The 17,026-nt window shown below is 31.7% G+C and overlaps 1 protein-coding gene and 2 pseudogenes across 1 annotated transcript in view; 1 reads left to right on the top strand and 2 right to left on the bottom strand.

Annotated features, from left to right (window-relative positions):
- The first annotated feature begins 7,709 nt into the window (after positions 1-7,709).
- LOC142635905 (butanoate--CoA ligase AAE1-like) overlaps positions 7,710-17,026 on the top strand; it is a 71,057-nt gene continuing 61,740 nt past the window's right edge. The window contains exon 1 of the mRNA XM_075810037.1: positions 7,710-7,726. The gene's annotated coding sequence lies outside the window, so the exon portion shown is untranslated. The remainder of the gene's footprint in view (positions 7,727-17,026) is intronic.
- Positions 9,292-10,699, bottom strand: LOC142636124 (inactive chitinase-like protein 1; annotated as a pseudogene).
- Positions 13,674-15,081, bottom strand: LOC142621746 (inactive chitinase-like protein 1; annotated as a pseudogene).

The following is a 17,026-nucleotide window of genomic DNA, read 5'->3' as shown; positions in this document are numbered from 1 at the left end:
AAAAAGATCTTTTTTCATCCTTATTTTTGTCTCTATACTATTGAAAAAGACTTTTTACAAAGTTTAGGGATGAAAAAAGAATTTTTTAAAGTTTAAGGACGAAAAATAAACTTTTAGTAAAGTTTAGAGACCAAAATAGTATTTTACCCAAAAACAATTAAGCTCAATTAACCAATTTTATTTAAAATAATAAAAAATAATAAATAAAAATAATTTTGTTCTTACCGAAAAAATAAATAAATAAATAAATCTCAATAGCTAAGTAGTAGAAGTCAAAGATTGAAACCGCTACACAACCAACAATAAAGCTGCCTCCCTCAACTCAAAACTCTAGCTCTGTCCCTAGGCGTGTCCTCTCAAATACTTTAAGAGCAATCGCATTAGTTATTGCAAAATGCAAAAAGTGCAAAAATTTACACAACATAGCACAAAAAACACATGGTTCAATAACTGTGCATATATGCATGGTTACTGTAGTTTCGCATCTTATTATTTTATTAATTTCCCAATTTGGCTCTTTTTTTTCTCTCTCTTCTCCGAAACAAACTCAAGCTTCTTCTCTTCTCCCTCATCTTCTTTTTCCTCTATTACAGAGCAACACCCACACAAGGACAATTCAACACAAAAACACACCCACATGGACAAACCAACAAATAGCTTATGGATCGATGGTGCCAGCAGAGATGCCGTTTGTGGGTCAACGGAAGTGGATCAGTGGATCGATGGATCAATGTTGTGGAAGAGATCAGTGCTTGTGGAGGTATCACTATCTTCTTCTCTCATATAGCTTTTTTTTTTTTTTTCTCTTTCCTCCTTCATCTTGCTCTTCCCCTCTAACTTCTTCCCACAACAAAGCCACAAAATCACCCTGCTCCAGCCTCAGCCACCGGGTTTTGAGAAATTTGTAGAAGAAAAAGAAAAAGAAAATAAAGAGAAGAAGGAAGAGGGAAAAGAGAACAAGAAAAAGGGAGATAGTTCAAAGAAAAAGAAAGAGGGTTGGCATGAGAAAGAGAAAGAAAGAGGAGGGTGTGGCTATATGGAGAGTTGTTTGTTTGATATAATATAAAATTAAAGAAATATTGTCATTTAAATAAAATAGATGGTAGAATAGACAAACTGATATGCGTGTTTTGTAAAAAAAAATGTGCAAAATAGAATTTTTTTTTTTGTGCAAAATATATAAAAATTTTGCATCCACTAATGCGAATGCTCTAAGGAGTACTAATAACTATTCCCTTTTATATGTTAACTAGTATTATTCACGAAAATTAATATGTAAGCTCAAAAGTTTTAAAATAATTATAATTAAATTATCAAATATATAGTAATAATAAATTATAAAATAAGGATAAAATTTTAATTAAAAAATCACTTTAAATTCTGATTGTTTATACTTTAGACTTTATTAGTATTTATCTATTTTTAAAATTATCTTTGTGTTTTTTGTAAATTTCTTAATATGAGATATGGAATGAGCTTGATCATTCTTATTTGGGTTAATAGTCTAATTGAAAAAATCAACACACTCACATTTTTTTTATAGTAAATTTCCTTTGGCATAATATCTTGCACACAAATTCAGAAGTAAAGAATAATAAGTAGGATGAATTTATTAGATTAAAACATAAACCTAAGTTGCATTTTGAAAAAAATAATAATAACAACATGGGGTGTATCATGTGGGATTTAATTATAGGGATGGTTTATCAGTTAAGAGGGATTGTATGGAAAAGTAATGGCTAATTAAACATACATACATACATACATACATACATACATATATATATATATATATATATATATATATATATATAAGCTCTAAAAATTTTGATAATAAACTTTTAGTTGGAGTAGAATAATTTAAATTTCTAACACTTAGATGATAAAGCTTTATCTAAATTAAATTATTGTTAAATCTTATCCCTTAGTCAAGAGCTTTGTTGCTTAATATCCTAATGAAACATTAATTTAATAAGATGCAACTTGAGGAAAAAAAAAAAAAAAAAAAACAAAAACATGGGTTGTGTGGGATTTAAGTTTAGAAATTTTTTATGTACATTTTTAGACCTCTTAAAACACAAGTTGATTAACCTAGTTATTTAGCCAAGTAATTACTTAGATAAATTATTCAGATTTAGGTTAACACATTCAAATCATATCATGTAAAATAGTACGGAAAAGTAAATAACACACGATATGATAACCCAGGAAAACCAAACCGGTAAAAAACGTGGAGAGGATTTAACCTAACTATCCTCAAGGTAAAACAAGATCCACTATGAAGGAATTGAAGTTTTACAAAAGGACTTAGACCATTAACATCCTAATGCTACCTCGAGTAGAAAACTTACTACCACGACCACGTGACAATTCCGAGTTTACGGACTACTTCTTTCCTTGATCCACAGCAACCACAAGTACACCCAATTGTGTTTTTCTGTAAGCTCTTGAAACAGCAACTGAAGAGATCACCAAGTTCTCAACATCAATCTTGATCTTGATAACCCTAAGTATGTATGAAGGAAAACACCTCTAGATTTCACAAGAAATTCACACATACAGCTAATCAACAACCTCTAAAATGTGGTTAGGGTTTTCCTTTTTATATGAGACATAAAACATAATACGCTATACATCAAACGGGCTTAGGCTAAGTTGGAAAATTCTGTAGAAAAAACAATCTACACGAGTTTCAATCGATCGAGTCTAATTTTCAATCGATCGAGCCTTACAGAAATTGAATAGTAATTTCCTGCAATTACTCGATTCCAACTTTACACATAAACACACTTTGAGCAACCTAAATCTAGACTCTATGTTTTGATCATGGTTTGTCAACATTATACATTGAAGTTCTAATACATTTAGATCCTAAAGTCTTAGAATCTAACATTTTATAATAGACTTTTAGTTTTGAATAGAATTTAAATTTTTTTTAAATTATTGTTAAATCATGCAACTTAAGGGGAAAAAAACAAAACAAAAATGTGGATTGTGTGGGATTTAAGTTCAGAAATTTTTTATAATAAACTTTAAATTTGAATAGAATTTATATTTGTTTAAAATTATTTTTAAATCTTATCCCTTAGTCAAAACATATGGTTTTTTTAGAAAGAAAACATGGGTTGTTGTGTGAGATTTAAGTTTAGAAAATTTTCATAATAGACTTTTAATTTGAATATGATTTAATATAAATTTGTTGAAATTTGAATGATAAGGTTTTACCTAAATTAAAAATTTGTTAAATATTATCCTTTAATTGAAGAAATATATCCTAACAAAAACTATAAAATTAATTTACTAATTAGTTAGAGTAGCCACTTGGTGCAACCACCATTTTCTAAACCCAACTTTTATTATATACTAGTGGAAGTCTCATACATTGTACGGTTTTAGTCCTGAATTTTCCTTATATATTTTTTTGAAAAACAATAACTAAAGGAATTATTATTGCATAGTTTTAGAACTCCTATCTAACTAAATGAATGATTATTATTATCATAACTTGTAATGAATTGCTTATAAAATGCATAATTTTGTATATTTGTCCTCATATATAATATATCTAATTACAATGATTAATAAAATATTTTTTAATTTTTTTATCCTTATTTATTTATGAAGAGGGGGATTTGAACTCTAGTAGTTAAATTGTTTCTAATACTTGCATGAATAAGGTTAACCTAAAAGAATTGATTCCATATTTAAGCTTAAAAATCAATTGTACTTGCACACCTAAAAGAAATTCAATTTTTATGTCTTATTTTGATATTTAAATAATCTATTTTAGTGTTGATTTTATTCAAATGGTTATATCACCCACTTAGCTATAAAATCGACTTATGTAATAATATACACATATAACATTCTAACATACTAATAAATAAATATAACACCCAAACTTTTAGTAATGTCTCTAACTGTATTGTGTATTAGCCTTTAAGAACACATATTAATATTACACATGAAAAAAAAAATAATGAATTTAATAATTAAAAGATTTAAAAACAAAATTAAGCCAAAATTACATTTCATTAATGAAAAAAAATCTGAATTTCTGAACTTAAAAAAGATGAATACGGAGTTAAGTAGAGATAAACTTACATAAGAATTTGGACAGATGGATCTAATTTAGCCTAGCCCACATGTAAGAACATTATTATATCCTTCTTTTTCTCTTATATCCAATTTCATGTTGGCAAAAAATTTTGCTTTTGAAGAAGATAGATTACATGGAACAAAGCTCCAAACAAAAACCACAACAAAATATATCCACAATAAAATATTGATGTCAACAATAAATAATCATATGATGAGAAAATAAATGATACAAATATATTTCTTGCTATATAATATATTGAAAGGGAAAACATTCCACACCATTACATTATAGTAAAATTCCTTTGAATACCTCATATTGAAACTTTATAAGTTATCATTAAAAATGTGCAACATCTACAACAACAGCAACAACAACTAAAAGGTGTGATGACTATGATATTAAGAGAGACAAAAGTTTATATTTTCAACATAATCCATAAACACAAATACACAAAATCATATAACTAACTATAAAACTTGTTGATAAAAATCATATAGTATATAATGAAAAGGCAAAAAATACAAAAATTCTATTCAATTTGATGAAAAAAATATACCTGCAAGGTTATAGGTAAGGAAGAGAGAAGAAGGGAAGAATATAGCAAACAATTGTAAGGTAGGTACTAGATAGAATAATACACCAAAAAATTGTGGTTATATAGAGAGAGAATTTGAAGTTGTGAAGAAGTTGATATGAATGAAAATAAAGAGTTTAGATGAAAATCAAATACTTTATTTTGTTGCTTTATTATTAAGAAAAAGATGACATATGATACATATTTATTCCCAAAAAGTGAAAAAAAAGTATGTTGATTACAATAGTAATCAATTCTATCTTCTTTTTCTTTTTTTCTTTTTTTTTAATTATATTTTATTTGCTTTTAGGTATTATTTTAATCTGTTTTTTTATTTAACTTCTATCCTTTTTTTATAGGTAATTCTATCCTAAGGCTTTGCTAATAATATTTTAGATAGACACAATTGTAGGTTGTATTTGTATGGCACCAACCAACTAAATTTAATCTCTTTTTGAAACTTTAGAAAACACTTATTGTAAGTTGCATGCTTTATTAGAGCAATTATTATTCTCTTATCCAAAGAAATTGATAAGAACAAATAAAATGTTGTTTTTATCTGAAAATTACTGCAATTTGGTGTAGCCACATGACGCAATCACAGCTTCTAAATCCAACTTTTATTATATGATATGATTATATGATATCATATATGATATAGAAATGGTCTATTGGTTAAGAGGAATTGTATCGAAAAGTCATGGCTGAATATATATAAGTTCTAAAAATTGTGATAATAGACTTTTAGTTAGAGTAGAATTTAAATTTCTAAAACTTTGATGATAAATTTTACCTATATTAAATAATTGTTAAATTGTAACCCTTAGTCAAGAGATTTTTAGCTTAATATCCTAATAAAATATTAATTTAAAAATACACAACTTGAGGAAAAAAACAAAAACATGGGTTGTGTGAGATTTAAGTTTAGAAATTGTTTATAATAGACTTTTAGTTTTGAATAGAATTTAAATTGTTTTGAAATCATGCAACTTGAGGGGAAAAAAATTAAAAACAAAAACGTGGGTTGTGTGAGATATTAGTTTTAAAAAAATTATAATAGAATCTTAGTTTGAATAGAATTTAAATATGTTTTAAATTATAGTTAAATCTTATCACTTAATCAAAACATGGGTTGTTAAATATTATCCCTTAATTGAGAAAATATATCTTTAAATATATATATATATATATATATATATATATAATTTATTTACTAATTAGTGAGAGTAGTCACTTGGCACAACCTACTACAAATATATATATATATATATATATATATATATATATTTTTTTTTTTTTTTTTTTTTGCATTCAAATATCACATAGCATTCACATGAATGATTTATTATTCATCAAGTGACTCTAAACCGCTATATATGGTCATATGCATATGTGCAAATGTGAATGTCAAATATAAATTTTACCCCCTCCTCTCTTCAAGTCAAACCCTGACTTTGCCACTACTAGCTACCCACATAGTGTAACATAGCCATATTGGAAACTAGCCACCCCTTAATAATAATAATAAAGAAAGGCATGCCCTAATCTTGGGCAAGGCTTTGCCATGAGCAAAAAAAAGGCATCACTAATTTTTATATATATATATATATATATATATATATATATATATATATATATATATAATGGGAAATTATTGCAGCATATCATTAATAGAAAATCAAAAGCAATTCGGTACATCAGAGGCAATGGCAGTTTGTAAGAAACTGGGGTTTTCTCATTACATGCCACAAAATCATCAACAAACTTTGCATGATGTGCTAAAATATGGACAGGTTTGTTGTCTTCTCTCTTAATGTGTGAAAAATCAAAAGAGCGAAAAGATTGAAGATGAAGAAGAGTGCCATCGATGACATTAGCAACAGCAGGAGGGGCTAGAGAGAGTCAGGTTAGAGCATTGCAGACTTGAAGTATTGATAAACGATAGATTTTTTTTCTTGCTGAAAATTTTAAATCAAATTGCTAAACAGGCCAGAAAAAACAAGATCTAAATAGTGTCCAAAGTGGAATCTTAGTTATCAATGAAATTAATAATTGGGCAAGCTGTTCTGCCCATGAGAGACTCTCTAGACTTGGGAAATGCTTTATTGCTGTATAAATTAGTCCTTATATATTTTGAAGATCTTAATAAAGTAAAAATTGGATACGTAGTTACGTACGCAAGTTCTTGGGGAATTTTCCTCACTTTTGATTGTAGTTATTGGTTAAGAGTTTGCTTTTCATCACATCATAAAAAGGCAGAGGGTCTACGATTAATGGAGCTTTTGACAAGAAACGCACTCTTACTGTCTGTTGAAAATATACCAAACACTCAATTGGTAAGTGGGTTTCTTAATCTAATCTGTTTCTCAAAAAAAAAAAAAAAAAAAAAAAAAATTCTTAACCTAATCTTTATGGTATCAATGGAATTCCTCTCTGACCATCAGTGGTAGTTCAAGGAATACGCAACTTAACCTAATCTCTTTTTATTTTGTAACACCAAAATTATAATTTTCAATGATGCATCACTTTATCCTAGTTAAAGTAAACCCTCTTTCTATAATAATAAATCTTCATTTCATTTTATTAAATTTTATGCTTGAACTCATAATATTTGGTTCTTTATATAAAATCAACTTTAGTTACGTCAGTATTGATACATTAAATTAACCTGATTAGTATTAAATTTTTTTTTCTTCTAAAAAATTAATTTTATTTAATTGATATTTAAATATAAAAGACCTAAACTTAAGTTGATTTTCTTACACCCCAAACTATATATATATATATTGAAACGATGTTGCTATTTATTCCATAAAGAAATCCTTATATTAATATCGATCAACCAAACCAATTCCTCAAAAACGGTGTATATATTGAGGTCAACCTACTTTTTTATTTTTTGGGCTACCTATTCAATATGAAATTGTATCATATCATGTGCTCCACCAAAAGCAATAGCGGCAAGTTTGGTGTGGTTTAGGAATTAGGAGATTCACTTGAAAAGAACAGGAAGAGTGTTTGTATTCAAGGCGAGTAAAGAAAGATATCAAGTAAGTTTTTGTATTAATTTGTAGAGTGAATATATTATTGTATTTGGAGTAGTTTTTAAAGCATTGTAAGTGTAGAATCCATTACTACATCCTTGATCATTTCGATGTTTAAGCATACTTTCAGAAAGAGACGAGCTGATGAGCCTGCTAACATCGCCATTACAACCAAGAAAGAAGGAAGCCGAGAAAAGTATCAAAGTAAAAAGCTTCATATATATATATATATATATATATATATATATTGCTTTGAGAATATGTGTTCAAAACAACGGTGTGTATGTAACTATATATAGGAAAGTGTTATGGGTTTATCTGGACTATACTTTTCTAGCAGGACAAAATGGATTGGTTAAGCCTGACTCAATCTTCACCGACCCAATTTCTAGTCCAATTCTTTGTGGAAAATCGTGTTGTTGAGGTTAGGCTGTATTTTATGTCTTGTTTTGTGGATGGACCATCCAGGGCAGGACCCACTTCATCGTGGCGGAAATATTATACTACGGAAAAATGATGAAAAAAGATGTTTGGATTTCTAGATGATGGTTAATTTCAAGACAATTTTTTTTTTCTTAAATGTTGAGTTTTAATTTTGTAATGTACAAGGGGTAGTGTGAAATTGGAATTCATGGTCATGCGAGCACATTCTCGGTCACCCAAGCTCTGGGCAAAAAAACTCGGTAAACTCTCAATCGACCAAAATCCTCCTACAAAATATTTTGAGATTTGCTCCAATTGTCTTTTTGGCGACAAGCTCTAGCCCAAAACCCTACATAACTATATGTAAATTAACCCTAAACCCAGGAGAAGGAAGACAGCTAAATAAATAACTTTGAACTCAATATTCTTGTCTTCCAACCCTCTCCAATTGTGAAATCATTGGGAGGAGAATTCATCACCCAACACAAGACCTACACCTGTGTTGTTGGAAATCATAGAGACTACAAAAATCAATTTTGCAGTCAGCTTGCAATCGAGTTGTGATGTTGGATTACTTTAAAGACAGAGGTTGGGTCAATAGTTGCAGCAAGAGAGTAGAGCTTGAACATAGTGTTAAGTTACTTGTACAGGAGATCTTATAAGTCAACTTATATCGCAACTTCTTCATAGTGGATTTGCCGAACTAAGCTAGGTCTTACTGTTGGGTTTTCACTTCGTGAACAATTCCTCATCTTGTGAGGGTAATTATTCTCTTGTTGTGATTGTTTTATCCATATTACACTTATAACCGGCTAATTAACAACTTGAACTTGATATTGATTAATTGTTTTAAATTAATAGTAAGTTGTGTGTGTACAGGCTTTAAACGTGAAATTTTTAAAGAGAAGGGGTTAAGAGGTAAGAAATTGTCGTCTTGGTTGAGGATAGGAGCGTATCTACCACATAGTTTGGGGCATCCCCCCCCCTCCCCCCCCTCCAAAAAAAAAATCTAGTGTATATGATTTAGAGGAAAGGTTTACAAAAGTGATTTCTCATTGAATAAGAAAATCTCCAATTCATGATCATACATTTATATGGTCTTCTAATTGTACTTGGCTGACCATTTTCTTGCTCTGGACCAGAGCTATTTAGGCAAAAGGCGTTTGATTATAGCAATCTAAGTTCTTCCCATAGTCTACTCCCAACATGTTGGAGTAATTCTTATAGAAACCAATCCTATCAAACACACTATCATTATAACCATGGCCACATTCGATCCCACCATTGATAATGTTGGTGATTACACCATAACCTGATTTTCGACCAGCTGCAATGTCAGCAGGGGAGGGTGTCCATTTTCCAATGATGACATCGTGGCTAGATGGTTTCTTTCCTTGTGGGGTCATCCAAAACCATATGGCTGTCTTGAATGATATGACGGGGTCTGTGGCTACAAGATCTGGATTGTTTAAGAGATCGACTCCAATGGCTTTTCCTACTTGATCGTAGTTGTAGTTGCTAACATGTTAATGAAATGATCAAAGTCAGGATCAAAGTCTTCGATTTGTGTGTCATAGTAATACTTCTGACACATTTTTTAACTGTTGATATATATTGACATGAGCACATCAATTTCATTTAACTTCACCACTAACATGAGTTTCATTACGTATGAATCACAACAAGTTATGTCAACCATATTTGTGAAAATTTGTATTAAAAAAAAAATTGCACCCCTAACTTATATATAATTGACAAATTTATTATTTTAAAGACTTACTAGGAAAGTTGGATAGGTCCTCGACCATAATATTTATCTCCGAATTGCCTGTTAATTTCCCTAACAAAGCAATATCCCTATGCATATGGTCCATCAGGTGCTTTAGGCCACCCTCCTACACAAAATATAATCATCTTTTGCAATTAAAATTAAGCCAATCCCTCCTATTAAAACAAACAACTAGTATTCGACAACAAAAAATTTTACCAGTATTATCATAACTAATGTATGTTTTCATACGTTAGTAAAAGTTACAGCCTAGTATTCTTAATTATATGAAAAGTAAGAGATACTAAAACACACGCTTAAATATTATATTATATTGGAGTTACTTATTACAATAATGGCATGTTTGTTCTTCTCATTTTGTAAACCTATAAGTCTTTGAGTTATTCTAGGGACACAATATTTTTCACTTGTTGTAATTAGAGTAATTCTAGGGACAATAGTTGTGAAGCACTTTATTAGGTCCTTAACACAACTTCAATAGTACAAAAACTTAGTAAATAACCTGTGGTCTCATGAGAGGTTTGACCAAAGAAAGCCGCAAGCTCCCTTTTACGCGTAGCAACATTACAAGTTGTGCCAAAGGCACCGAAAGATTGGGCAGCAGTTATGAAAGCATTGTAAGTGTAGAATCCATTACTTTTAAATCTTTGATCGTTTCGATGTTTAAGCATACTTTCAAAAAGAGACGAGTTGATGAGGCTGCTAACATCGCCATTACAACCAAGCAAGAAGGGAGCTAAGAAAAGTATCAAAGTAAAGAGCTTCATTTTTCTTTTTCTTTTTTTGCTTTGAGAATGTGTATGTAGGAAAGTGTAATGGGTTTATCTGGACAATACTTTTCTAGCAGGACAAAATGGATTGGTTAAAAAAATGTCTTTTTGTAAGGCCCAATCACTGTCCAACGATGTCTCCCATTTCCCTTATAGGATCTGCATCAACAACAACACAAAAAACAAATCAACCACAAACCAACTACAACAAATCAACTACAATTAACTAGCTCTAAACACTACTCAAAGAACAAGATTACCCACTAAGACAGAATATGTGTCTCTCAACAAAAAAAATTAAAAATTAAAATTAAAAAGAGCAACAAAAAATTTACACTTGATTTAAACCGAAGGTCGACTGATTAAGAGCAACAAAAAAAATTCTGAAGCCCGGCTGATACAAATACCCACTCTTACTTTTGAACCACTTGAAAGCCAAATATATTATCAACCATTCCAACAAAGAGCATCACAACGATTTTAGCAATAACGATTTCATTAACAAAACCAAAGTTATTAAAAAAACAAAAAATAAATCGCAAGTTTTTAACTGGAAAAGAATCGAAAGATTGAAATTAATCGCAAGCTCTTTTATTGAAAAGATTGAAACGAACCTGCGAAGAAGCTTGAGACCGATGGTGAGTGAGAGTGGGAGAGGAGAGTGAGTGAGACCGGTGGTGAGCTTGAGGATGAGTGAGACCGGCAGTGAGCTTGAGGGTCAGTGAGCGTGAGTGAGAGTGGGAGAGGAGATTGAGTGAGAGAAGGAAGGTGGCTGCATGAGAGATTGAGTGAAATGAGTGAGGCCGGGTAGTGCTACTTATTACAATATATATAAACTAAAATTTGGTGATACTAATTTCAATAATGAGTGAGCTCAGTTGTAATAAGTTTGACACTTTGGTCCTCAGTTGCTTCACTCTTTTTAAGTCTCATGAAAATGGATATTGAATCACATAACATGTAATCAACTTAATTAATTTGTTGATGACTATAGTCGATCTTCAAAATTTTGGGACTAAGATTTAATAATTGTTGTTGTTCTATAATATATATATATATATATATATATATATATATATATGTAAGGACACAATTCGAGCCCGGACCCACAATTAGAAGGGGGTGGGCTTGAGAGGCCTTTTTACAATGAAATTTGTAGAGAGAGTGAGCTTTAAATCTAGGTTATAATGATATTTAGGTAACAAAAGAGGATGGGCTTTTTTTCTACAATGGCACACATGAAGAATTGTTATAACTTATATTATTTCTTCCCAATATAGATTACAATTATAGATGGTGAGGTCTCCAATGTCCTTTTTCTTCTCCCCTTTTCCTTAAGGTCCCCTCTTTCTTTTATACTTCCTCCTTCCTTTCTTCTTCATCCTCCACGTCACGGTTAAATTTTTTGTTTTAGATACTTATCCCATCCACCTCCCCTGAAGTCTGTGAAGATAGGAGTCAAGTTCCACCATGGTGCTCAGGTCTTACTTTCCAATTAATGCAGTCAGAATATCAGTTGCAGAGTTTGGACCCAAGAGACGAGCTGATGAGGCTGCTAACATCGCCATTACAACCAAGCAAGAAGGAAGCCGAGAAAAGTATCAAAGTAAAAAGCTTCATATATATATATATATATATATATATATATATTGCTTTGAGAATATGTGTTCAAAACAACGGTGTGTATGTAACTATATATAGGAAAGTGTTATGGGTTTATCTGGACTATACTTTTCTAGCAGGACAAAATGGATTGGTTAAGCCTGACTCAATCTTCACCGACCCAATTTCTAGTCCAATTCTTTGTGGAAAATCGTGTTGTTGAGGTTAGGCTGTATTTTATGTCTTGTTTTGTGGATGGACCATCCAGGGCAGGACCCACTTCATCGTGGCGGAAATATTATACTACGGAAAAATGATGAAAAAAGATGTTTGGATTTCTAGATGATGGTTAATTTCAAGACAATTTTTTTTTCTTAAATGTTGAGTTTTAATTTTGTAATGTACAAGGGGTAGTGTGAAATTGGAATTCATGGTCATGCGAGCACATTCTCGGTCACCCAAGCTCTGGGCAAAAAAACTCGGTAAACTCTCAATCGACCAAAATCCTCCTACAAAATATTTTGAGATTTGCTCCAATTGTCTTTTTGGCGACAAGCTCTAGCCCAAAACCCTACATAACTATATGTAAATTAACCCTAAACCCAGGAGAAGGAAGACAGCTAAATAAATAACTTTGAACTCAATATTCTTGTCTTCCAACCCTCTCCAATTGTGAAATCATTGGGAGGAGAATTCATCACCCAACACAAGACCTACACCTGTGTTGTTGGAAATCATAGAGACTACAAAAATCAATTTTGCAGTCAGCTTGCAATCGAGTTGTGATGTTGGATTACTTTAAAGACAGAGGTTGGGTCAATAGTTGCAGCAAGAGAGTAGAGCTTGAACATAGTGTTAAGTTACTTGTACAGGAGATCTTATAAGTCAACTTATATCGCAACTTCTTCATAGTGGATTTGCCGAACTAAGCTAGGTCTTACTGTTGGGTTTTCACTTCGTGAACAATTCCTCATCTTGTGAGGGTAATTATTCTCTTGTTGTGATTGTTTTATCCATATTACACTTATAACCGGCTAATTAACAACTTGAACTTGATATTGATTAATTGTTTTAAATTAATAGTAAGTTGTGTGTGTACAGGCTTTAAACGTGAAATTTTTAAAGAGAAGGGGTTAAGAGGTAAGAAATTGTCGTCTTGGTTGAGGATAGGAGCGTATCTACCACATAGTTTGGGGCATCCCCCCCCCTCCCCCCCCTCCAAAAAAAAAATCTAGTGTATATGATTTAGAGGAAAGGTTTACAAAAGTGATTTCTCATTGAATAAGAAAATCTCCAATTCATGATCATACATTTATATGGTCTTCTAATTGTACTTGGCTGACCATTTTCTTGCTCTGGACCGAGCTATTTAGGCAAAAGGCGTTTGATTATAGCAATCTAAGTTCTTCCCATAGTCTACTCCCAACATGTTGGAGTAATTCTTATAGAAACCAATCCTATCAAACACACTATCATTATAACCATGGCCACATTCGATCCCACCATTGATAATGTTGGTGATTACACCATAACACGATTTTCGACCAGCTGCAATGTCGGCGGGGGAGGGTGTCCATTTTCCAATGATGACATCGTGGCTAGATGGTTTCTTTCCTTGTGGGGTCATCCAAAACCATATGGCTGTCTTGAATGATATGACGGGGTCCGTGGCTACAAGATCTGGATTGTTTAAGAGATCGACTCCAATGGCTTTTCCTACTTGATCGTAGTTGTAGTTGCTAACATGTTAATGAAATGATCAAAGTCAGGATCAAAGTCTTCGATTTGTGTGTCATAGTAATACTTCTGACACATTTTTTAACTGTTGATATATATTGACATGAGCACATCAATTTCATTTAACTTCACCACTAACATGAGTTTCATTACGTATGAATCACAACAAGTTATGTCAACCATATTTGTGAAAATTTGTATTAAAAAAAAAATTGCACCCCTAACTTATATATAATTGACAAATTTATTATTTTAAAGACTTACTAGGAAAGTTGGATAGGTCCTCGACCATAATATTTATCTCCGAATTGCCTGTTAATTTCCCTAACAAAGCAATATCCCTATGCATATGGTCCATCGTGTGCTTTAGGCCACCCTCCTACACAAAATATAATCATCTTTTGCAATTAAAATTAAGCCAATCCCTCCTATTAAAACAAACAACTAGTATTCGACAACAAAAAATTTTACCGGTATTATCATAACTAATGTATGTTTTCATACGTTAGTAAAAGTTACAGCCTAGTATTCTTAATTATATGAAAAGTAAGAGATACTAAAACACACGCTTAAATATTATATTATATTGGAGTTACTTATTACAATAATGGCATGTTTGTTCTTCTCATTTTGTAAACCTATAAGTCTTTGAGTTATTCTAGGGACACAATATTTTTCACTTGTTGTAATTAGAGTAATTCTAGGGACAATAGTTGTGAAGCACTTTATTAGGTCCTTAACACAACTTCAATAGTACAAAAACTTAGTAAATAACCTGTGGTCTCATGAGAGGTTTGACCAAAGAAAGCCGCAAGCTCCCTTTTACGCGTAGCAACATTACAAGTTGTGCCAAAGGCACCGAAAGATTGGGCAGCAGTTATGAAAGCATTGTAAGTGTAGAATCCATTACTTTTAAATCTTTGATCGTTTCGATGTTTAAGCATACTTTCAAAAAGAGACGAGTTGATGAGGCTGCTAACATCGCCATTACAACCAAGCAAGAAGGGAGCTAAGAAAAGTATCAAAGTAAAGAGCTTCATTTTTCTTTTTCTTTTTTTGCTTTGAGAATGTGTATGTAGGAAAGTGTAATGGGTTTATCTGGACAATACTTTTCTAGCAGGACAAAATGGATTGGTTAAAAAAATGTCTTTTTGTAAGGCCCAATCACTGTCCAACGATGTCTCCCATTTCCCTTATAGGATCTGCATCAACAACAACACAAAAAACAAATCAACCACAAACCAACTACAACAAATCAACTACAATTAACTAGCTCTAAACACTACTCAAAGAACAAGATTACCCACTAAGACAGAATATGTGTCTCTCAACAAAAAAAATTAAAAATTAAAATTAAAAAGAGCAACAAAAAATTTACACTTGATTTAAACCGAAGGTCGACTGATTAAGAGCAACAAAAAAAATTCTGAAGCCCGGCTGATACAAATACCCACTCTTACTTTTGAACCACTTGAAAGCCAAATATATTATCAACCATTCCAACAAAGAGCATCACAACGATTTTAGCAATAACGATTTCATTAACAAAACCAAAGTTATTAAAAAAACAAAAAATAAATCGCAAGTTTTTAACTGGAAAAGAATCGAAAGATTGAAATTAATCGCAAGCTCTTTTATTGAAAAGATTGAAACGAACCTGCGAAGAAGCTTGAGACCGATGGTGAGTGAGAGTGGGAGAGGAGAGTGAGTGAGACCGGTGGTGAGCTTGAGGATGAGTGAGACCGGCAGTGAGCTTGAGGGTCAGTGAGCGTGAGTGAGAGTGGGAGAGGAGATTGAGTGAGAGAAGGAAGGTGGCTGCATGAGAGATTGAGTGAAATGAGTGAGGCCGGGTAGTGCTACTTATTACAATATATATAAACTAAAATTTGGTGATACTAATTTCAATAATGAGTGAGCTCAGTTGTAATAAGTTTGACACTTTGGTCCTCAGTTGCTTCACTCTTTTTAAGTCTCATGAAAATGGATATTGAATCACATAACATGTAATCAACTTAATTAATTTGTTGATGACTATAGTCGATCTTCAAAATTTTGGGACTAAGATTTAATAATTGTTGTTGTTCTATAATATATATATATATATATATATATATATATATGTAAGGACACAATTCGAGCCCGGACCCACAATTAGAAGGGGGTGGGCTTGAGAGGCCTTTTTACAATGAAATTTGTAGAGAGAGTGAGCTTTAAATCTAGGTTATAATGATATTTAGGTAACAAAAGAGGATGGGCTTTTTTTCTACAATGGCACACATGAAGAATTGTTATAACTTATATTATTTCTTCCCAATATAGATTACAATTATAGATGGTGAGGTCTCCAATGTCCTTTTTCTTCTCCCCTTTTCCTTAAGGTCCCCTCTTTCTTTTATACTTCCTCCTTCCTTTCTTCTTCATCCTCCACGTCACGGTTAAATTTTTTGTTTTAGATACTTATCCCATCCACCTCCCCTGAAGTCTGTGAAGATAGGAGTCAAGTTCCACCATGGTGCTCAGGTCTTACTTTCCAATTAATGCAGTCAGAATATCAGTTGCAGAGTTTGGACCCAAGAGACGAGCTGATGAGGCTGCTAACATCGCCATTACAACCAAGCAAGAAGGAAGCCGAGAAAAGTATCAAAGTAAAAAGCTTCATATATATATATATATATATATATATATATATATATATATTGCTTTGAGAATATGTGTTCAAAACAACGGTGTGTATGTAACTATATATAGGAAAGTGTTATGGGTTTATCTGGACTATACTTTTCTAGCAGGACAAAATGGATTGGTTAAGCCTGACTCCATCTTCACCGACCCAATTTCTAGTCCAATTCTTTGTGGAAAATCGTGTTGTTGAGGTTAGGCTGTATTTTATGTCTTGTTTTGTGGATGGACCATCCAGGGCAGGACCCACTTCATCGTGGCGGAAATATTATACTACGGAAAAATGATGAAAAAAGATGTTTGGAT

The sequence above is a fragment of the Castanea sativa genome, chromosome 1, assembly GCF_040712315.1.
Source record: "Castanea sativa cultivar Marrone di Chiusa Pesio chromosome 1, ASM4071231v1".
NCBI classification, from domain to species: domain Eukaryota; kingdom Viridiplantae; phylum Streptophyta; class Magnoliopsida; order Fagales; family Fagaceae; genus Castanea; species Castanea sativa.
This window is presented reverse-complemented; position numbering and strand designations above follow the sequence as displayed.